The 23,706-nt window shown below is 43.8% G+C and overlaps 1 protein-coding gene across 1 annotated transcript in view; it reads right to left on the bottom strand.

Annotated features, from left to right (window-relative positions):
- LOC126981527 (prolyl endopeptidase FAP-like) overlaps window positions 1-10,575 on the bottom strand; it is a 112,285-nt gene extending 101,710 nt beyond the window's left edge. Inside the window, exon 1 of the mRNA XM_050832714.1 lies at window positions 10,481-10,575. The gene's annotated coding sequence lies outside the window, so the exon portion shown is untranslated. The remainder of the gene's footprint in view (window positions 1-10,480) is intronic.
- Window positions 10,576-23,706: the final 13,131 nt, after the last annotated feature.

Genomic DNA, 23,706 nt, shown 5'->3' with positions numbered 1-23,706 from the left:
TCCTCTTCCCCTCCCCTATCATCTCTCTCTCCTCCCTTTCCGTCTTCCCTCCCCTTATTCTTCCTTTCCCCTTCCACTTCCCTTGCCGTACCGCCCTTCTCTCAGACCCCCTCGTCTCTCTCCTCGGCGCCTCGGGAAGAAAATATCGTCCCCCTCGTGCAATTATGACAAGATTTCCTCCCAAGATCTGACAACGCACTCACGCACTTTTCTCCTTCACGATTCGGGTTGGGTTTTTCCTCTTTCTCCCTCTCTCCCTTTTTTTTCCTCCTATTTGTCAATCGTTTGCTTTCTCCTCCTTCCCATTTCTTCTTTACTTTCTCTTTCTTTCTCTTATATTAAGTTTCTCTCTTCTTTTCTCCTAATTGTCATTCTGTTCCTTTCTCCACTTTCTTTTCTCCTCCTTTCTCTTCCTCTCTTTCATGTTAGGTTTCTCTTTCTCTTTTTTCCTCCTCGTCATTTGTTTGCTTTCTTCTTCTTTCTCCTCTTTTCATATTATTTCTCCTCTCCTTTTCTTTCTCCTTTCTTTTCCTTTCTTTCATGTTAAGTTTCTCATCTTTTTTTTCCTGCTTGTAATCTTTTTGCTATCTCTTCTCCTTTCTCTTCCAGTCCTTTCTCTTCCAGTCCTTTCTCCTCCTTTCCTCTCTTCTCCTTTCTCTTTTTCCCTTTTCTTTTACCTCCTTGTCATCACTTTCCTTTCTCCTTTCACTTCCTTTTTCTCAGGTCAAGTTTTCCTTCTAATCTTTTTTTCCTTTTTTATTCTTTCTTTTCATTTTCCTTGTCATCCTTTTCCTTTCTCCTCCGTTCTCCTTTCTCTAAACCTGCTTCTGCTCTTTAGTTTCCTCCCTTATTTCTTCCTTCCCTCTTTCCACTTCGTTCATCTTAATTCTCTTCTTCCTCCTCGCACATTAATTAACCTGTCCTCAACTTTCTCGTTCCTGTCACTCCGCTTAAGTTTATTTCGCTCGTTCTCTATCATAAAAACTTTCTTTATTGCACTTTATTCCTTCCCTTTTCCCTTTGCATTCTTCTATTTATCTTCCTCTGCCTCCCTTTTTAACTTCTTCTACTTTATTCTCCTTTCCACCTCCTCCTTATCCTACCTTACCTTCCTTTCCACCTCCTCCTTCTTCTTTACTTTCCTTTCTACCTCTTTCTTCTCCCTCTTTACTCCCCTTTCCACTTCCTCCTTCTCCTTCTTTACTTCCCTTTCTCCCTCCTTCTTCTCCTCCTCCTTTTTCTTCTATATTACCCAAAAACTTCCTCAGTCTTGCTACCCTAATTTACTTCCTCATTTAATCTTCCTTATAATTATCAAACCGTTTAATTCGCATGTTTCCTTCATTTTCCCTCTCACTCGTTTCTCCTTTATCTTCATTTCTCCCTCTTCCTTCTTATTATCATCATTTTCCTTATCATTCATTCCGTCTATTTTCTCCTTCTCTTCATTCATCTCTTTTTCCTTCTCAATTTCTTCGTACTCTCCCGCCTCCTGCGTTTCCTCTCCTTCCTCCACTCGCTCCATCATAATCCTTCATCTCACTTTCCTCCTTCCCCATCATCTTCCTCTCCTCCTCCTCCGTCTTCCTCTCCCTCTCCTGTCCTTCAACCCTTTCCTCAATTTTACCTCCCACTCGCTTCATCATAATTCTTCTCTTTCTCCTTCTTCTCCAATTATTTCCCCTCTTCCTCCTCCTCCTCCTCCTCACCCTTTCTCCTTAATTATCTTCTTCCTATTTCTCCCTTTCTTATACTTTATTTCAATTCTTTCCTCAATTTTCCCTTCCACTAACTTCATCTTAATTTCTTCTCTTTTTCCTCCTCCTCTTTCCTTATCTCCTCCTCCTTCTTCTTCTCACCCTTACCTCTTCTTCCTCATCTTCTTACTCTTCCCTCTCCCTTTCTTCCTCTTATTTAACCTTTTCCCCAATTTTCCTTCATTCACCCCATTCTCTTACTCCTCCCTCTCCATTTCTATCTCCTCCTCCTCCTCCTCCTCCTTCTCTTCCTCCTCCTCCTCCTCCTCCCCACAATAAGAATGTCGCCTGCTAGCCTAGACTCGCCTCTTACACAAGTATGATTTGATCTCTCTCTCTCTCTCTCTCTCTCTCTCTCTCTTGTCTTTCTTTATTATCCCTTTACCGACCATTCACGCAGACCACGATGCTCCTTTGTCCCTGTGGTGATGGTGGTGGTGGTGGTGGTGGTGATGACTTATGCAATGGTGGTGATGATGATGATGATGGTGGTGGTGGTTGTGGTGTTAATCCTTTCCCTTTGCTGTAATTACTCTTTCCTCCTCTTCTTTCCCCTCTTAATCGTCCCTCTCATCTTTCCCCTCTACATCCTTCATCTTCTCTTCCTCCTTCCTTCCTTCCCTATCTTCCTTCTCTGTGATTTTGATGATGGTGGTAATTCTTTCCTTTTTGCTGTAATAATTCTCTCCTCTTCCTCTCCTCTTCATCGTCCTCTTCCTCTTTTTCTCCTCTTTCTCCTCCTCCTTCCCTCCCTCCCTCCTCATCTTCCTCTTGTTTCCTCTTTGTTTTCTCAACCGATAAATTCAATAACATGCGTGACCTGACCTACCCTGACATGACCTATCCTTGACCCTCTGTCCTTCACTGCATCGCCACGTTTCTCTCCTCAACACTCACATCTCGTCTTGACCTGACCTAACCTAACCCAGTTCAGCTCACAAAGGTTTTACTTCATCATCATCATCAATAATATTTCGTTCTCTTATACCAATGATTTTACTTATTTTTATTGGCCCTAGATTTTTTTTCTTCTCCTTTGTTTCATTTATCTTTCTTTCTTTCTTTTTTCATTCTTTTGTTTTAACCCATTTTCGTTGTTTTCATCTATATTCTTTCATCTTCCTTTTCTTCCTCTTCTTCCTTTTTTTCTTTCCTTCCATTTTCTTTCCTCCTTTCCACTCCGCTTTTCCATCTTTCTTCCTTTTATCTTTCTTTCCTTCCTTTTACTTTCTTAATCATGTCAACTCTACTTCTCTATCCTACATCAATTCCTTTCATTTTTCACACCATAAACGCTTCTCCTTTCTCTATACCCATGCTTTCTTTCCCTTCTCCCTTCCCCCTCTTCCGTGACATCTTCCTTCCTTCCTTTCTTCCATTCTTTCTCCCATTCCCTGGCTCCATACTTCCGTCCTTACTCCCTTCCTTCCTTTCATGCCTTCCTCCCTCCTTCCCTTCCTTCCTTCCTTCCTCCCTCGCTTCCCGCTTTCCCACACACACACACGACATCGGTTGAGAATACAAGGATTGGAAAGTTCACGAGTGTTGGGTTAATTAAGCTTGTGTTTTTCTCCTTTGTCTGTGATTCTTTCTCCTCCCCACAGAAAGGAACAATGAAGAGAGGAAACAATAACATAGAGCTTCAATTTTTCCTTCTGTCTTTATGTTGCTGACTGACTGACTGACTGACTAAGCGATTATCTTACACCTCACAGTCCTTCATCCTCCAAAGCAAAGTGAATTAGGGAATGTAACTGACTAACCGACTAACCGACTGACTGACTGATTGACTGAGCGATTATCTTACACCTCACAGTCCTTCATCCTCCAAAGCAAAGTGAATTAGGTAATGTAACTGACTGACCGATAGACTGACTGACTGACTGACTGACTGACTGATTGACTGAGCGATTATCTTACACCTCACAGTCCTTCATCCTCCAAAGCAAAGTGAATTAGGTAATGTAACTGACTGACCGATAGACTGACTGACTGACTGACTGACTGACTTAAACCTCGTTGTCCTTCATCCTGCCAATCAAAGTGAATCAGTGAATAAAGTTGTCAGACTGCCCTATTGACCAACTGACTGACGGACTTATAATGATTACCTAATACCTCGCCATCTTCATTCTCCAACCAGAGGGAATGAGTGAGTATAACTGATTGACTGAATGTTGAACGGATTGACTGACAGGCTGACTGACCCATTCTTTATATTTTCTACCCCAACAGCTGAGTGAGCAGTAAGGCAGTCAGTTGATGATTGACTGACTGACAAACTGACTTACTAAATAACTGACTGTCTAACTAACTAAGTGACTAGCTAACTAACTACTGACAAACTGATTATTGACTGAGTAAATTAGACTGATTGACTAACGGAGTGAAATTACGAGCTAAACTAACTGACCGATTAACTGACGGACAAATTAACTGACTGACTGACTGACTAGGAGTAGTAGAGTGGAGGGGTGACTTGCGTGAACTACATCTACTCTTTCTTCTGCTCCCTGGCACGCGTGTGGAGATGGGGGGAGATAAACAGAGGGGCGATGAGGGGACGGAAGGGTGGGGGGGAAGGGCGATGAGGGGACGGAAGGGTCGGGGGGAGGGGCGATGAGGGGACGGAAGGGTGGGGGGGAGGGAAGGAGGTATGCGCAGTTGGGTCGGTAAGCGTGTGTGGGTTGATGGGTGGGTACATAATAGTGATGGTGAGAGGACGAAGAAAGAGGAAATATGGAAACATGGAAATGCAGGCAACAGAAAGCCTATTGGCTCACTACGAGGTTGCCCGTTTTGGTTATTTTATCTGCTCAACAGCCACTTGGTGCCCGCAGAGCATATGGAAGCACCTCGATATTCAGTGTAATCCCGTCGCAATGAAATGACGGTCGATTCGATTTTTGAAGGAGTTGATGGTATTCACATTTACTACTTCTGAGGGAAGATTGTTCCAGTGGCGGATGACTCTGTTTGAGAAGAAACTCCTGCCAATGTCTGTGCTACATCGATTCGATTGAATGGGTAAGACATTATTTCTAGTTCTTGAGTTTATTTGCAATTCAAAGAACTTTAAGTGATCGACGTTGTTGAACTTTTTCAGGTACTTGAAGACTTGAATCATATCCCCTCGCAGGCGTCTTTTCTCCAGCGTAAAGCGATTAGGTCGCTTGAGTCTTTCCTCGTATGGTTGAGCCCTCAAGGTTGGAATCATTTTCGTGGCTCATCGTTGAACTCTTTCCAGTAATTCGACGTCCTTTTTTGTATTTAGGAGACGAGAACTGCACCGCATATTCGAGGTGCGGTCTTACCATGAAATTGTTCAAGGATAGCATTACATCTGGCGTTTCACATTCGAAGTTCCTCGCTATGAACCCGAGCATAGTGTTGGTTTTGTTATATGTTTTTTTTACAGTGATTCGCGTGTTTCAGGTCACTGCTGATAGTGACTCCAAGGTCCGTTTCCTCCTGCACCGCCTGCTGAGGTTTTCCATGCATGATGTACGTGTGGTTACTATTGCTGGACCCAATGTTCATGACTTTGCACTTGTCAACATTGAATAACATTTGCCACTTTTCAGACCATTCGATGATTTGTCCTCGTCATTGCAAAGTTCCTTCAGACTTATGCTAATGCTGTATGCTTTAGTGTTGAAGCTGGCGAACGCGTTGAACCTCGGTACGATTCCTGAGACAATAAAGTGAGTGGACTTTTTCTTGCCTCCGATCCCTCCAGCCAAAGCTGGCAGCAAAGGAAATAGAACCATGCAGCATGGAAAAACTGCATGGGCTAGCTCTCACACACCTATCTCTATGTTAATTCATTCTTCGTGAGCATCCAGGTGTGTGTGTGTGTGTGTGTGTGTGTGTGTGTGTGTGTGTGTGTGTGTGTGTGTGTGTGTGTGTGTGTGTGTGTGTGTGTGTGTGTGTGTGTGTGTGTGTGTGTCTGTCATCCTCATCCTTACATAGCACCTCCAAACACTACTATAGGTCTTGGTATTCCCCTTGTCAGTACTTCAACTCGTAAACAATCTTCGTATCTTAACTAACTGAGTATTTTCGAGTCCTTATCTCCCTCCGTGTAAGTGTTTTTAGTGTATCTCTGTTCTCTTGAGGCTGTTATCGTGGTATCTGTGCCTCATCAGCATGGCTACTCGTGTTAGTGTTCCCAGGTGCAGACAGGACAGGTGGAACAGGTGAGAATGTAAAATTAAATAAACTGACAGGTAGCCATTCTGATTAAAGGTGAAGAAATGAATAGGGAAGGAAAGAAAGAACGGAAGACAAGGAAAGAAAAAAGTACGAGAAAAAAGAAGAACTAACAAAAAATATTTTAAAAAGTGACAAGGAATAAAAAAAAGAAAGAATGAAAGAAAGAGAATTTGGTCAGTAAATAAGTCAGTGAATAGATGATCAATCAACAACCACTCAATTAGTCAGCCAGTCAATCAGTCAATCAGTCTGTGTGTCTGTGTCTGTCTGTCTGTGTCTGTGTTTGTGTGTTTCTATGTGTATTTGTCTGTCTATATCTGTGTGAGTATGTGTGTCTGTCTGTCTGTCTGTGTGTCTCTGTGTCTGTCTGTCTGTTAATTTGTTATTTGTTTTGACTCAATATTGTCGTTTTTGTTTGTTTTAAGTCAAAGCAAATAACAAATTAACAAAATCTACACCATACGAGCATTACAACACAAGCAATAAAACTAAGAATATCAATCATTTGCATCACGAGCCAAGGTTGAGAAAGAGAGACAGACAGACACAGAGACACACAGACAGACAGACAGACACACATACTCACACAGATATAGACAGACAAATACACATAGAAACACACAAACACAGACAGACAGACACAGACACAGACACACAGACAGACAGACACACATACTCACACAGATATAGACAGACAAATACACATAGAAACACACAAACACAGACACAGACAGACAGACACAGACACACAGACAGACAGACACACACACATACTCACACAGATATAGACAGACAAATACACATAGAAACACACAAACACAGACACAAACAGACAGACACAGACACAGACACACAGACAGACAGACACACACACACATACTCACACAGAGCCTTCAAACTAATGCTAATTATGAACTTTACATTTCTGCCCGAAATCGTGCCAAATCTATTCTCCGACTAACCAAAAATTCTTTCATTAATAGAAAATGTCAAAACCTTGCTTTCTCTAACTCTTCCCGTGACTTCTGGCATCTAGCCAAAAACATCTCCTCCAACTTCACTTCTTCATCTTTCCCTCCACTCCTCAGTCCTGACGGCAACACTGCCGTCTCATCTATCTCTAAGGCTGAACTCTTCTCTCAAACTTTTTCTAAAAACTCCACTCTGGACGATTCTGGGCATATTCCTCCTACTCATTCCCCCTCTGACTCCTTTATGCCTGTTATAAAGATTCTTCAAAATGATGTTTTCTATGCCCTCTGGCCTCAATCCTCAGAAGGCTTATGGACCTGATGGAGTGCCTCCTATTGTCCTTAAAAACTGTGCCTCCGTGCTGTCACCCTGCCTGGTCAAACTCTTTCGCCTCTGCCTGTCAACATCTACCTTTCCTTCTTGCTGGAAGTATGCCTTCATACAGCCTGTACCTAAGAAGGGTGACTGCTCCAATCCCTCAAACTACCGTCCTATTGCTTTACTTTCTTGTCTATCTAAAGCTTTTGAATCAATCCTTAACCGTAAGATTCAAAAGCACCTTTCCACTTCTGACCTTCTATCTGATCGCCAGTATGGGTTCCGCAAGGGGCGTTCTACTGGTGATCTCCTAGCCTTCTTAACTGACTCTTGGTCATCCTCTCTTAGCTGTTTCGGTGAAACTTTTGCTATTGCGCTGGACATATCAAAAGCCATTGATAGGGTCTGGCACAAATCTTTGCTTTCTAAACTACCCTCCTACGGTTTCTATCCTTCTCTCTGTACCTTTATCTCCAGTTTCCTTTCTGACCGTTCTATTTCTGCCGTGGTAGACGGTCACTGTTCTTCCCCTAAATCTATTAACAGTGGTGTCCCACAGGGTTCTGTCCTATCTCCCACTCTTTCTCTGTTGTTCATTGATGATCTTCTTTCCAAAACGAACTGTCCTATCCATTCCTACGCCGATGATTCCACTCTGCATTATTCAACTTCTTTTAATAGAAGACCCACCCTTCAGGAACTTAACGACTCAAGGCTGGAGGCTGCAGAACGCTTAGCCTCAGACCTTACTATTATTTCCGATTGGGGCAAGAAGAACCTGGTGTCCTTCAACGCCTCAAAACACAGTTTCTCCACCTATCCACTCGACACAATCTTCCAAACAACTATCCCTATTCTTTGACAACACCCAGCTATCACCTTCCTCAACACTAAACATCCTCGGTCTATCCTTAACTCAAAATCTCAACTGAAACTTCATATCTCATCTCTTACTAAATCAGCTTCCTCGAGGCTGGGCGTTCTGTACCGTCTCCGCCAGGTCTTCTCCCCTGCACAGTTGCTGTCCATATACAGGGCCTTGTCCGCCCTCGTATGGAGTATGCATCTCATGTGTGGGGGGCTCCACCACACAGCTCTTCTGGACAGAGTGGAGGCAAAGGCTCTTCGTCTCATCAGCTCTCCTCATACTGATAGTCTTCACCTCTTAAATTCCGCCGCAATGTTGCCTCTTTCTATCTTCTATCGATATTTCCACGCTGACTGCTCTTCTGAACTTGCTAACTGCATGCCTCCCCCCCTCCCGCGGCCCCGCTGCACTCGACTTTCTACTCATGCTCATCCCTATACTGTCCAAACCCCTTATGCAAGAGTTAACCAGCATCTTCACTCTTTCATCCCTCACGCTGGTAAACTCTGGAACAATCTTCCTTCATCTGTATTTCCTCCTGCCTACGACTTGAACTCTTTCAAGAGGAGGGTATCAGGACACCTCTCCTCCCGAAACTGACTTATCTTTCGGCCACCTCTTTGGATTCTTTTAGAGCAGCGAGTAGCGGCTTTTTTTTATTAATGTTTACTTTTTTGTGCCCTTGAGCTGTCTCCTTTGCTGTAAAAAAAAAAAAAAAAAAAAGATATAGACAGACAAATACACACAGAAACACACAAACACAGACACAGACACAGACACACAGACAGACAGACACACACACATACTCACACAGATATAGACAGACAGATACACATACAAACACAGACACACAGACACAGACACACAGACAGACAGACACACACACATACTCACACAGATATAGACAGACAGATACACATACAAACACAGACACACAGACACAGACACACAGACAGACAGACACACAGACACAGACACACAGACAGACAGACACACAGACACAGACACACAGACACACACAGACAGAAAGACACACAGACACAGACACAGACACACACACATACACAGATATAGACAGACAGATAAACATGGCACAGACACAAACACAAAGAAACATAAAAATACACACACAAGACAAACAGACAGATAGACACACAAATAGACAAACAGACAGACAGAGGACCTGGACACATCACTAAGCCCCCGCGTCACGGCTTAATACTGTCACCATCGTCAGTAACAACAAGAAGAGTGCGTCAGGCGAGTCACTCCTTCAGACCAGCGCCACCGATATGCTTTCACTCACAAGGGATCACAAACGTCTTGGTCTTGAGGACGGTATTCACTCAGGACGTGCGTTCAATAGACAACATAATAACAACACTAACCACAACAAGGAAACAAGAACACATCGACAACAAAATCAACAACAAATCAAAATCTCTCCTCCCGAAATTGACCTCTCTTTCGGCCACCTCTTTGGATTCCTTTTGGGAGCAGCGAGTAGCGGGCTTATTTTTATTATTGTTTACCATTTTTTGTCCCCTTGAGCTGTCTCCTTTGTTGTAAAAAAAGAAGAGAAAAAAACATATTATTTTTTCTTTCAACCCAACATTAGATCATATTTTGTTATCTAGTTTTCTCTCCCTTTCTTTTCTTCATTCTTTCTGTCCTTTTCCTCCCATAAGCGGCCCATGTCTTTCTTTATATATTTCTTCCTTTCTTAACCCCTCTTGCGACTTTACAACACATCACTTTTCTCAAACCAACTTTAGGTCGCTTTTGTTATCTAGTTTTCCATTTTTTCCTTCTCTTTCCTTTATTTTTTCCCTACCAGTTCACTCCCATAAACGCCCCCTGTCTCTTCTTATCTCCCTCTCTCCTCCCTTAACTCATTTCGTATTAAAACTTTACAACACATCCCACACCAGTTTTCTTTCTTTCCTTTTCTTTCCTCTATTCATTCCTGCCATTCACTCAAATAAACGCCGCCTGTCTTTCTCTCCCTCCCTCCCTATTCACTTCCTTAACCCCTTCCCTCAACATTTCCTTCCCAACTTTCCCTCACAAACGACACTCGCTATGAATACCCAAGTCATCTCAAAACTATTAATGGGCTCGAACTCTGTATCTCGTCAACTTCACTTCACTTACTTAACCCCTTCCCTCAACATTTCCTTCCCAACTTTCCCTCACAAACGACACTCGCTATGAATTTCACAACTCATCTCTATTACTGGACTCGACCTCTGTATCTCGTCAACCGCGCGCAGTCCACTATCGCATAAGGACACACGGACCAGCCAACCAGCCAGACAGACAGCCTCAACTCTGCACTCGTCACCCTCACCGCACACACACGGAGACACGGATCACTAGACACAGGTGGAAGAGGTGTGTTTGATGACAGGAGAGCAACACACGCCTTCTTTAACCTTGCAAGCCACGCCACTTAACCCCAGGACTGACATTACATAACACTTCACCTCTCAAACACACACACACACACACACACACACACACACACACACACACTGGAGACACAAACACTTGAGACAAAGACAATCGACACTGGTGGAGGAGGAATATGATAAGAGATGATCTACACACGACTTATTTAACCTTGCAAGTCACACTATTTTTTTTTTTACAGCAAAGGAAGCGACTCAAGGACATACACGAAAAACAGACAATAGAAAAGCCCGCAAAGACCTGAACCCTCAAAGAAATTAGAATGAGTGGCCAGAATAGAAGGTCAGTTTCGGAAGGAGAGGCGTCTTGATAATCGCCTCCCCAACACGCAAGACTAACGTTACATAACATTTATCACCCTTCATATACACACGCAAGGGAGCTTAGCAAGAGTACAAAACCCACGGTAACCAATATACAGTACACACACGCCCACTATACTTTCCCACACGCCTGCCACGCCTACACTATCATACGCCCCCTCTCCCTCATACCGCCCGCCGCACACAAAGCTACAGGTGTTTCAAGTCATCGTCACCAGGATATGTAAACAGAAAGACGATCGTAGAGAAGTGTTAAGTCCAAGGTTAGAGACTGTCGTGGCTTAGCGAAGAACTGAGGAAGCGGATCAAAGGAGAGGAGAGAAAGAGGCTTGGGCACGACAGACGGAGAACAGTACAGACAGGACAAACAAACGAAACACTATGGACAGAGGAACCACAGACACTTCACAGAGAAAAACGCTACAGACGTGACATCACAGAGACTATACCCAGCAGACAGAAGCACCAGAGAAAGACAGACAGACCAAGACATTACAGACAGAGAAACAGACCCTAGAGACAAGACACCAAGCAGACGAAGACATGACAGACACCACAACATAAACAGACGAGGCGATACAGACAGGCAAAAAGAGAAAGAGACGCCGCAGATAGACACTTCGCAGACAAACAGACAGAGAGACGCACTACAGACGAGGCGACACAGACAAAAAAGGCAAAGAGAAAGAGAGACGCCGCTGATAGACACTTCGCAGACAGACAGACAAACAGACAGACGCACTATACAGACGAGACGCAGACAGATTAGGATAGACTTAGGAGTTCGTAGACTTTTCCTCGCCAGTGATAAGCTTAATCTGCAAAGAAGCTGCACGTCGAAATGATAAACTTGAAAACGGAGAGACATTTTTAATTTACTTTCTTCTTAAATTCGAGTTTGATGGATTGCACTTTTTTTGTTGAATATGAAAGTCGCGAGTAAAAATAGTGACAAGTTGAATTGCAGAGCGAGAGTTTGCGTTCCACGGTCGGTTATTTTACGATTTTCAATATTTATACTTTTTTTTTCATTTTTGCTTTTTTTTAAGGCGAGTGACGTGACCTGCGACGATTATAGGCACACGCACACACACACACACACACACACACACACACACACACACACACGCACACGCACACGCACACCATTCTTATCGTATTCCTCGCAGCCTAGAACCAGTCATCAGCCAGTCAGTCATCATTCAGTCAGTCAGCCAGTCAGTCCGTATGGCCGGGAATGAGCTCATGTTTATTAAGTAATTGCACGGGAGCTCACGACCCTGTCTCTCAACTCTCATTGCCTCCCTGACCCTGCCTGCCTCTCCTCGCATCTCTTCCTGTTCCCTTTTCCCTGTTTGTCTGCTATTCATCCTTCACATCCCTTCCGTTTCCCTTTCCCTACTCTGTTTTCCATCCACCCTATACATCCCTTCCTCCCCTTCCTCTTCCCTTTCCCTTCTCTGTCCTCTATTCACCCTACAAATCCCTTCCCCTTCCCTTCCCATTGTCTGTCCACTTTTCTATCCACCCTTCACATCCCTTCCTTTTCTCTTTCCCTTCTCTGTTTTCTGTCTACCCTACACATCCCTTCCTCCCCTTCCTCTTCCCTTTCCCCTGTCTGTCCTAAATCCACCCTACACATCCCTTCCCCTTCCCTTTCCTCTCTCAGTCTGTCTTCTCACCCTACACATCCCTTAGTTTTCCCTTTTCCTTCCCTGTCTGTCTTCTGTTCACCCTACCAGCCCTTCCTCTTCCCTTCCTCTTCTCTATCCACTTTTCTATCCACCCTACGTCTGCTTCCATTCCCCTATCTTCTTTATCCTCATTCCTGCCTCTTTTTCTTCTGTTACCCTTGACTTACTTCCGCTCCTCTCTCGTCCCTCCTCCCTTCCAAGCATATTTCCTTTTCTCTCACATTCCTCGCTGCTTCCTTCCCCTTTGTTTTTGTTGTGTCCCATTTCCTGTCTTTCCCCGACATGCGAAGGATATTACCAAAGTAGGTGATTCACGTAGGGCAGAGATGATGGCTTTTCCCTACACACCAGACATGATGAGGAAAGGTTGGTAGCACTCGTCTTGTCCAGGAATAGAAGAGTAAAATTAACCAAAAGCGACGAAGCATGACGGACCTTAGAGATGAGGTACGTGGAAGCCCTTAATTAAGTCGACGTTATAATCACCCCAGAAGTGGATGTACAAGACACACTCACGCACACACACACGCACACTCCACCCTTACATGAAAAAATAAACGACACAGTATCACAACTTAAAGTGACAAAACAGCAAAATAATAAGCCAGGATACGCGGAAATCTTCAAGTCGGCATAATAATAACCCCAAAAAGTGGATTAACGTGGACAAATTCGTTCCAATCTCGCACGGAAAAAAATCCACACGTCATCTTGGTCCTTATGAATTTGCGCTCACACCTAATACTTCCGAACGCCGAGAAGGAGATTAATCAGAGTTTCTTGAGCAGTTTTTTTTTAGATTCATGGTAGAGGAGAAGAGTCAAACTACCACCAGGATCATAAAAGTACCCATGGAAATACCCAGGACTCCTACGAAAGCCATGTTAAGTGTGTGTGTGTGTGTGTGTGTGTGTGTGTGTGTGTGTGTGTGTGTGTGTGTGTGTGTGTGTGTGTGTGTGTGTGTTTGCTTGTCTCCCACCACATACCGCGACTACCACCACCACCACCACCACAACCCCCTCCCATTACCACCACCCCAACCACAACCACCACCACCACCACGCCCTCCACTCACGAATCCACAACTCTCTCAAGCCACATTGTTCCCCGTTTCCCTCGCGTATGAGTCACCAGATTACATAATGACAGCGTACAATGCAGGTAACAGGAGTATTTTTTGATGAAAGGCGACCGTACGGGTAAATAATGGAAACAATGAGGGGGAAAATAATTGTGGCTGTGTTGCGTTACCTGTGGCGAACGTGAAGTAATCTGTGAGATCTTTTGGCTAGAAGGAAAGGAATTATTGAGAGGGGAACTGGGGAAAGGGAAAGGGAGGGCGAGGAGATGATGAGGAAAGGGGATGATGTAATGAGATAATGTGGAGGCGAAAATCAAAAGTGAAATGAAAAGACGAGGAAGAACAAGATGGACGGAAAGAAAAAGGAATTATGTTGGGCTAAGACGAAGAGAAGGAAAAATATTGAAAAGAAAGGGAGCGATGCTAAAGTGATGTGTAGAAATGAAAAAGAGAAACACAGAAAGATGAGGAAAGATATGAAAAAGGTGGAAAGGAAAAAAAGAGGAAATGGAAGGTTGGAATCAGACAGTGAAAAATAATTAAAAGAAATGGAGAGAGAGAGAGAGAGAGAGAGAGAGAGAGAGAGAGAAATGGGGGGACATACATTAGGAAGGAGAGAGGTCATAGACCCTCCCGCATCTATCTCAGTGACGAGTGGGAGTTTCCATCATGGTTTCCGCGTTGGCTGTGAGCTGTGGTGTGTTGTTTGTTGTTATGTTATGCTGTGTTATGATGTGTTGTGCTGTGTTGTGCTGTGTTACGCTGTGTTACGCTGTACTCTGCGGCAGGGAGGAAGAACTGCCTACGACTGTTTCTTGGCAATCATTATTTTACTTTTTTTCTTCCTAACAGCAAAATAATGGAAATAGACTAGAATGTAATAAAAGAGTTGTCATTTCATATGCCCCAGAAAATTAATGAAAAATAAAAGACTGAGAACAAGAAATAAATCTATGTTGTTCAAGGTGTGTCATTAACCTCCCTCGACCTGCTGCAAGTGACTTCTGAATGAGTGGGCGAGTAAGCTGGCCAGTAAAAAGGCAATTATAACATAAATCGTCTGTCCTAGAACGTTGAAAGGCATTGCAATCCAGACGAATCATCTACGTCGTAGAACAAATAAATCACACGGCATTCGAATTTAGTTTATATGCGATTCTCTTCAAAAGGTATTCTGGTCCTATCCGGTGCCTGCCTGGGTGTGGGAAGAAGCCATCAGTCACCAGCTGCTGGCCGTCACTCATCCATCATCACTCGCTGTCCCTACCGCCAGGCCTCCCCGTCACAGGTCATCGGCCCTCTCTTGTTAAGCATCGCCTCCCCCCTCTCATCGCCACCCCCATCTCCCTCACTATCACCCTCCTCTCCGTCACTGTCACCCCCTCTCTCACTGTCACCCATCTCTCACCCCTTCTCTCCTTCATCTCCTCATACTCCTCGCCCCGCAAATCGCACCCTCACTGTACCTCTTGAACTCCTCACAAAACAATAAGTAGCTCCGTAATGCAAAGGTTAGCTCTCTCGCCTCACAACCCAGAAGTCCTGGGTTCGACTTCCGAGCGGAATCTTGAGTAACAAGGTCATTCGGAGTGGGCACTGGCTGTATATCACGAGTCAGGAGTGTAATCAGACCATGGTGGATTACTCAGTCTTAAACAAACACACACACAAAAAAAAAAATGCACTCGCTCTCACACACGCATAAACAACAGCCCTCCCCATCCCACACACAAGCAACAACAGCCTCCACCCCCACCCCACCCCCCACACAACAGCAGCATCCTCCACCCCACACACACATAACAACAACAACACCAGCCAGCCCCACCTCCACCCCCACACGTATATACAAGTCCACCCTATAACATTCATTTTCTGTGGAGGTTGTAGAGAATGGTTCTTGGCTGCGTAGACTCGTATATTTCTTGACACGGCCTTTTTTTTTCTAGTTACTATTTTTTTCGTTTAAACTTCAGTGAAACTTTATTCCTCATTACTTCTTATTTGCCACAGCACACTCCTCGCCAGATGCAGGGAGGCAGAGGCGGAGTTACAAGAGTATGTTGTAATTAGTGTGTATGTTGCTAATTATGCAAATTCAGCGAGTTGTTGAATATAAAATCAGACCGTAGTCATCCTGCAACACATTTTTTTTTCATTTTGTTCAGTTTATTTAAGGAAACTAGTGTCTAAAAATTTACATATTATTCATAAAGCTTCACTTTCCCCCACCGGACACGGACATGGACGGGTGGACACACACACACACACACACACACACACACACACACACACACACACACACACACACACCGCAGCACGTAATAAGTGTGAGGGAGTAACGGAATGAGAGTGGGGAGAAGAGAATGGCGTGGAAAAAGGCGCGGAAAAAGAGGAGAGGAGGAGAGGGGAAGGAAATGATAGGGACGAGAGCGACGGAACGGAAACGGGAGGGGGAACGAGAGGGGACGGAGGGTGGCTGTATATTCTCAATGTTACGGAACTGAACTAGACCACTCTTATAGCCTCGTAACCTCGAAGCAAGACCTAAAGACCGGAAGACACCTCAACCCAGCGAAATCAAGACCATAAAACGAAACCAAGAGCGAAGTAACCTTAATTAAAGACCACAAAAACCAAAGACTTTCGTGGAGACCGGAAGACTTCAAGACCATCCAAGGCACCTCAACAAACGAGAGCCAAGGACGAAGAAACCCCAATACCCACGAAAACCAAAGACCGCAGTAGAGACCAACACTTCAAACTCACCCAAGAATCCTAAACCTAGTGAGATCAAAACCACAGGACCTCAATACCATAAGATCTGAAACCCTTACGAGAGCCGACCAAAGGATCTCAATGCCCACGAAAATTAAGGAGCGTAGGATCCAGTAAGACCTTCAGGGATGCTGGGAGGGGGGGGGGGGGCGATGCTGTGGAGGGGTGGGCGGGGTTCGTGTCTTTCCCCCGCCCAAACCACGGTGGAAAAATTGCATTGTTTCGTTATTGTGCGTGGAGCCTTTGCCGCCCACGAAATGACTGTTGTATTTAGAGAGGCGTGTTGCATGAGGCGTGTTGCATAATTCTGTCCATTGTTTTTTGTATTCGTAATCATGTTTTTGTTTCCTTTCTTTCCTTTTTTTAATTTTAATTTTTTCTGTATCCGTGCCTTTCCCTTTTATCTTCCATCTTTCGTGTTTTCTTTGTAATCGTGTTTTTTTTTTCTTATGTTTTACTTCCTGTCTTTTCTTTTTTCCTTTTTTCCTTTCCTTCCATTTTCTTTCCTTTTTATCTTTTCATTCTCCTTTCTCCCTATTTCCCGTATATCTTTTCTTCCTATCATTCCCATCTCTTCTTTTCCTATCCTTCCATTTTCTTTCCTTCTTATCTTTTCTTTCTCTTTTCTTCCTTTTTGCCATATCTCTTTTTCCCTATCTTTCCTATCTCTTTTCTTCCTGCAGCCCCTTTTCTTTTCTTCCTTTTTTTCCCTCCTTTTCTCTAGTCAGCGGGTAGAAAGACTGACAAAGGAACAGCCAAGTTTCGTAACACCGCATGGAAACAAAAACGGCAGAGAGAGTAACCTTAGTATGCAGACGCTACGACGGATCGGTATTCTCAGACGCATCCCCTTCCTACATCAACTATTTTCAAAGGTCAAGGAGGAGATTAATCGGGTTTTAATGAGGGTTTCTTCACGTTCATGGTACAGAAGAAGGGTCACACTACCACCAGGGTCATTAAAGTGCCCCTAGAAATGCCCCAAACGCCTACGAAAGCCTTGTCGATTATGTGCTTGGGCACCGATATGTTTAAGAATATGGCCGCAAATAGATCGGCATTATAAGACACTTTCGCTCCTCACATCAACTATTTCTAAAGGTCAAATAGGGGACCAATCGGGTTCTAATGAGTGTTTCTTTAGGTTCACCGTACAGAGGAAGGGTCAATCTACCACCAGGGTCATAAAACTACTCCTGGAAATGCCCCCAACTCCTACGAATGCCTTGTCAAATACGTGAACATGGGCAACGGAATATCTAGTAATACGGCCCTTTGGAAACAATCGACTGGAGCTTCACGATATGCTTTGTGGAGACGCTCAAGGGGACTGTCACTCCATTGTTACGAGCATGGAAGTCACTATTCACCCGTCACTTAACAATTACCAGTCATTATTCTTGTGAGCAGGGCGTCTAGTTATCTAATTTAACTCATTACAACACAAACAATAGGCATAAGTAAAGGAAACTGACCTCTCTTTTGGCCACTCCTTCTGTTTACTTTTTCAGGGGTAGCGCTTATTGGGCTTTTGTTGTTGTTTTCTTTGTTTATTGACCTTGAGCTGTCTCCTGTACCATAAAAAGAATTGGTGGCATACGCTATAGCTGCGCGTGGCCTCGGTGCTCATCTCCGTTGCATTGCCCTTGGAGTCTGTGGTATGAATGAGAATCCAGAAACACTATAGACACAGTAAGTATAGGAGGAGTAAGTAGCGGGCTTTTTTTTTTCCATTATTGTCTTTTTTATTTTTTACGCCCTTGCACTGTCTCCTCTGCTGTAATTAGAATAAAAAATAAAAAAAGTTACTAATGATCCGTCACCTAACAGTATTTTTTTTATATATACTTCGGGATTTTATAATAACCCAGACACTATTTACAAAGGATAATCACTTAATTCCGGTTGTTAAGAGTGTTACCACTTCTCACTCCGTTATTGACCCACAGTTGGTAAAAATCTCTCACGAAACATTATTTTCTTCACAGTTCGGCGTTTTGGAATAACCCAGACACTATTTACAAAGGATATAATCACTCCATTCCGGTTGTTAAGAGTGTTACCGCCTGCCACACTCCGTTATTGACCCACACTTGGTAAAAATCAATCACGTAACAATATTTTCTTCACAGTTCGGCGTTTTAAAATAGCGCAGACACTATTTACAAAGGATAATCACTCCATTCCGGTTGTTAGGAGTGTTACCACCTCCCACTCAGCTGTCACCCTTTCCGTTACTATAGACCGGAAGACCTCAAGACCATCCGAGAAACCGTCACGTAACATTATTTTCTCTGGCATAACTCACAGTGCTAACGAAACATAACAACTCCATTCCGGTTGTTAGGCGTGTTACCATCTGCCATCAGCTGCCGCCACTTCCGTTACTGCTGCGTGGCACGAGGGTCCGCACTTATCAGCAATGTGGATGTTCGTCGGAAGTCGGACAGTCACGGATCACGAACCGTACACATGATCGCACTTTTAACCTCACACACGACACACACGCACACATATCCCATACACAGGTGATCATACGCACATGACACGGACCACACGGACAGAGCTTTCAATATGCAAGTACACTGTTGTCGATGAAAAAATACTCTCAAGCCATGAAATCTGTGGAATACCCTTAGGATCATTGTGTCGCAACGCCTTTTTTTTTCTGTAGGGGCATATTCTTATTATCCCTGCTTTTAAGTTTCAAATAATCTGTTGTAGTGGCAATATTGGTCGTGGTAAAAGTAGTAGTAGTAGTAGTGGTAAGCTGGTAAACGTAGTAGTAGTAGTTGTAGTAGTAGTAGTAGTTGTTGTAGTAGTAGTAGTAGTTGTTGTAGTAGTAGTAGTAGTGTGTGTTTATGTGTAGTAGTAGTAGTAGTAATGCTATTCTTCCTCAAAAATACTCTCATTCTTAAGTCATGACTAATACAAGGTGCTCTTCTGCCTGTTACATCAGCTGGATTCCCACCAAACCCTCCTTTTCAGAGTCCCCATCCTTTATTCACCCCCCATACAGGTAGGCAAGTGGGATTTCCCCTTACCTGGACACCCCCACACTTCATTTTTTTCCTATATCTTCCCCCACCATCCGTTCGTTCTCCCGTCCACTCGCCCACTGACCTCCACCCCGCCCCAGCACCCCGCCCACCAGCCCCACCTAGCGTTGCCATATTGTCGTACTTTGAACATTGTATTTATCATTTTTAGGCGCCAAGACTGTCGTAACCACACAACCAACGATAGAAAATTAAAGTCATCGTTGAAACTGCTAAATACTGATGGTTTTCGTTCTTTTTTGCTATAGTTATCGACCAGAAACTTCGAAAATGCAATGCGCTGAGTACGATAATTTGGCATCGCTGGCCCCACCTCTTACAACATACCTGTCCTTTGAGAAAACCGGTCCAGGCTGAAATGGTTGATGTTTGTAATGCAAGTATTGTAAGGGGGAACAAAAATAGGAAAAAATAGTAGACGAGACAAGATAATAGGAGCAGTGAGTAGCGGGCTTTTTTTCACATTTGTTACCTTTTATTATCCCCTTGAACTGACTCGTCTGCTGTAAAAAAAAAGAAAAAAATAGGAAGGAAATTTGGATGAATAATAAAACGAAAGAAGAATGTGGGTAGTGATTGCAAGTTTGTGGACATTATTTTTTCTTCACAATATTCGCAAATAGTAAAAATGAAATGTGTAGAAACGAGATGAAGTGCAGAGGAAGTAAACGAAAGGAGAAATAACGATAAGAGGGATTTTTGAATGAATAATTAAGCGTAAATGGTGCTAATAATGTGTTTCTGTTGACTCTTTTTCGTCATGACTTTCGCAAATAGAAAAGTGAATGTAGAAAAATATTATAAGATGTAAAGAAAAAAGTAGACGAGAGAAGAAATAATATAAACAGAACCTCATTTCATTCTCTCCCACTGAAAAAAAAGAGACTCAACCAAGAAGAATTAGACGGATGATGCTTTAGCGGCATGAAAATGAGGGGAAAAAAAAACAGGAAAGAGGGAACTCACACAAAAAAAATACAAGGACACACAAACGCTACAGGTAGAAAATTGGTGGTTTAGTACAGGTGAATCAGAGAGCGGAGGAGGAGGAGGAGCCGGGGGGGAGAGGAAAGGAGGCCAAGGAGGATCAGGAAGGAAGAAGGAAGGAGGAAGAAGAGGAGAAGGAGAAAAGAGGAAGCAGGTGTGAGTGATGGTATACGCGTCTCTCTCTTGACCAAAACGAAGAATATGACCTCGAGGCGTTTCTGTCCATAGTGTCACGTTACCAATTACTACTGTGTGTGTGTGTGTGTGTGTGTGTGTGTGTGTGTGTTACTGGGTCAAACGAAGGAGAGAGAAAACAAACCAAGACTACCATGAGATCAAACATACAGTACGTACAAACAAACCAAGATAAACAGACAGACGGAGAAATCAGATAGACAGACAGACAGACAACACACAGACAGACAAACAGATAGACAGACAGACAGACGGGTCACAGACAGACAGACAGACAGACAGACGGCACACACAGACAGACAGACGGCACACAGTGACAGACAGACAGACAGACGGCACACAGACAGACATACAGACAGACAACACACAGACAGACAGACAGACAGACAGACACAGAGCATCCTTGTCTTCCCAACGCACAACTTTAACGGTCAAGACCAGTGCAGATTTTTTTTTTTTTTCTTTTTTACATCATTCACGTTCTGTCCATGTCGAACTTCTCCTCCTCCTCCTACTACTACTACTACTCCTCCTCCTCTTCCTCCTCCTCCTCCTCCTCCTCCATATTTCCGTGTCTCCTCTTCCTCCTTCCTCCCCGCACCGCCGCCGATCAAGTCACTCGAATCGTGTCTTAGTTTCTTCTTTTCTTCCTTCTTTTTTTTTACTATCTGACTTAAAAATACGAAAGATGTGATATTGAAGCTTCATTAAACGTCCACTCTACCACCACCACCACCACCTCTACCACTACCACCAACACCAACACCAACACCATTACCACCACCACTACCATGACCAGCACCACCACTACCACTACCACCAACACCAACACCAACACCATTACCACCACCTCTACCATGACCACCACCACCACTACCACTACCACCAACACCAACACCAACACCATTACCACCACCACTACCATGACCACCACCACCACCACCACCGCAATGACTTGAGTTGCCAGTTATATATACCAATTCTATATGTCAAAGTTACTCCTGCATTACTATTTTCTTCTCTTATGATCACCACATTAATTTTGCCCGAGACCTCGAGGCATGCGTTCGATTCTTTTCCCTTTGTACATACGAAATTATATGCTCTGGGGTAGCGCCTATGTTAATGAACGCAAGGTAGAGAGAATGTTTACCTGGAATAATCGTGTCAGACTAGTCCTCGCCGTCAAACACCCGCGATTGTGTAAGTGTGTGTGTAAGTGCGTGTGTGTGAGTGTGTTACGGTTTTCGGACCCTCGAGGGATGGCACCCGACACGCCGAGGGGGGGTAAGCGAGCGAGTGGTTGGCGTCATGTGTGTGTGTGTGTGTGTGTGTGTGTGTGTGTGCGTAGAGTCACCACGCCCAGCAACCGAAAGAGAGAGCCCAGTGCTTGCTTCCTTGTGGCCGCCTCGAGGATAGCTGAAGGCAATGTAACGGATGTAGAGAAGCAGTTTAATGGCTACCTCCTCCCTTCCGCCTGCACACCAATAACGACTGCAATGAAACTATAAACTCCAGCAAATGAGGAAGCACGTACAAATCAAACAGGGCTCCATCATAGTCGTCCAGTCATCGAGCGACACATAAAACAACAAACACGTCAAAAGAAAACACGTTATTTCAGTATTATCATCACTTTCACTCCCTTCTGCTTGGGCGCCTGATGGAGTGAACGCAATGGAACAGCAAACATTCAAATCAAGGGAACCAAATCACACGGAAGGATCGGATGCGTGCGTTATAATACAGTCAAAGGACACCGCACTGTTGGTAATACTATACGTTTTTACTTCCCTCTTGCCGCCCACCGCAGTAATAGAGGCAACAAGACATCAAGCTCACTCAACGAAGGAAGAAAACTAAAAAGATAGGTGGCGTGCAATACAGTCAGGTTCTAACACGTATTGGTAGCATTACAATTTACAAGTCCTATTTTTTTACTTCTTTCTGTCTAGCTGCCGGAGTAATGAAGACAAAAGGACCACAGACTCACACAACCGAGGGGGGAAACTAAAGAGGGATCTGTTGCACCCATTACAGAAGGCCAGACACGCGTTGGTAGTTGTTACATAATCTTTCCTTTTTTTCTAACAGCCAGCAGGAGTAATAAAGAAAAGAATAACAACGAAAACTCAGGTAAACCTCAAAACATACCCAATTATCTGCAAGAGGCAGGATAGTAAGGACAAGCGTGTTGCGAGCTATTTTATCAGTTTTACTTCCTCATTGCTTCCTCCTGGCCGCCCCTCTGAGCTTTGGAGGAAACATAACAGCGAACAACCTTAAGCAAAGTTGTTAGCGGCGTCCCAGTCAAGGGCAAACACGGGTTGTTAAGAGACATTATAAGGGTGTGTTTCGTCCTCGTCCGTTGTCTCACCTTCCTCACACACGCATTGTTAGTCACGACAATATTTAGTTTTCCCTTATTTGTTACTTCCTGAAATACTTCTTGTGAGTCAGATCAGAGGTAGTCCCGGGATATGCCTTTGCAACGGCTCCCGGATTTTCCCCACATTTTATTGTCTTATTGTCCAGGGGGAGGTACTGCCCCCTCCCTTGTTGTGCTTTCCTTCCTACCATTGTATCTTTTTAATTTCATGGTGCTACCTACACATGTATTAATAGTTATATAATCACACTCTGTCCTGCCTGGGGGTTGGGATGGCATGCTCCTCCCTTCTCCCTTGTTTACCTGCAGCAATAAACTATCAATCAATCAATCAATCTTTTCACTCAGTGTCAATGTTCTCGCGCTGTAACTCTTATTTTCATTTTCAATATTCACTCGACATCTAGTTTTTTTTTTTTTTTTTCACTGGTTAATATGCGTTTTACTTATTTGTCAAGGCGATAAATTTTAGACAACCTATTACTAGATTATTAATTTGTACATTTTTTCCTTAGCCAAACAGGTATCGTTAGTAATTTTATTCTTTCAGTTACGGTATCGCTTTTTTCTTTGCGTTCTTCAAGTTTGTATTGTTAAT

The sequence above is a fragment of the Eriocheir sinensis genome, chromosome 48 (genome assembly GCF_024679095.1).
Source record: "Eriocheir sinensis breed Jianghai 21 chromosome 48, ASM2467909v1, whole genome shotgun sequence".
Lineage (NCBI taxonomy): Eukaryota > Metazoa > Arthropoda > Malacostraca > Decapoda > Varunidae > Eriocheir > Eriocheir sinensis.
This window is presented reverse-complemented; position numbering and strand designations above follow the sequence as displayed.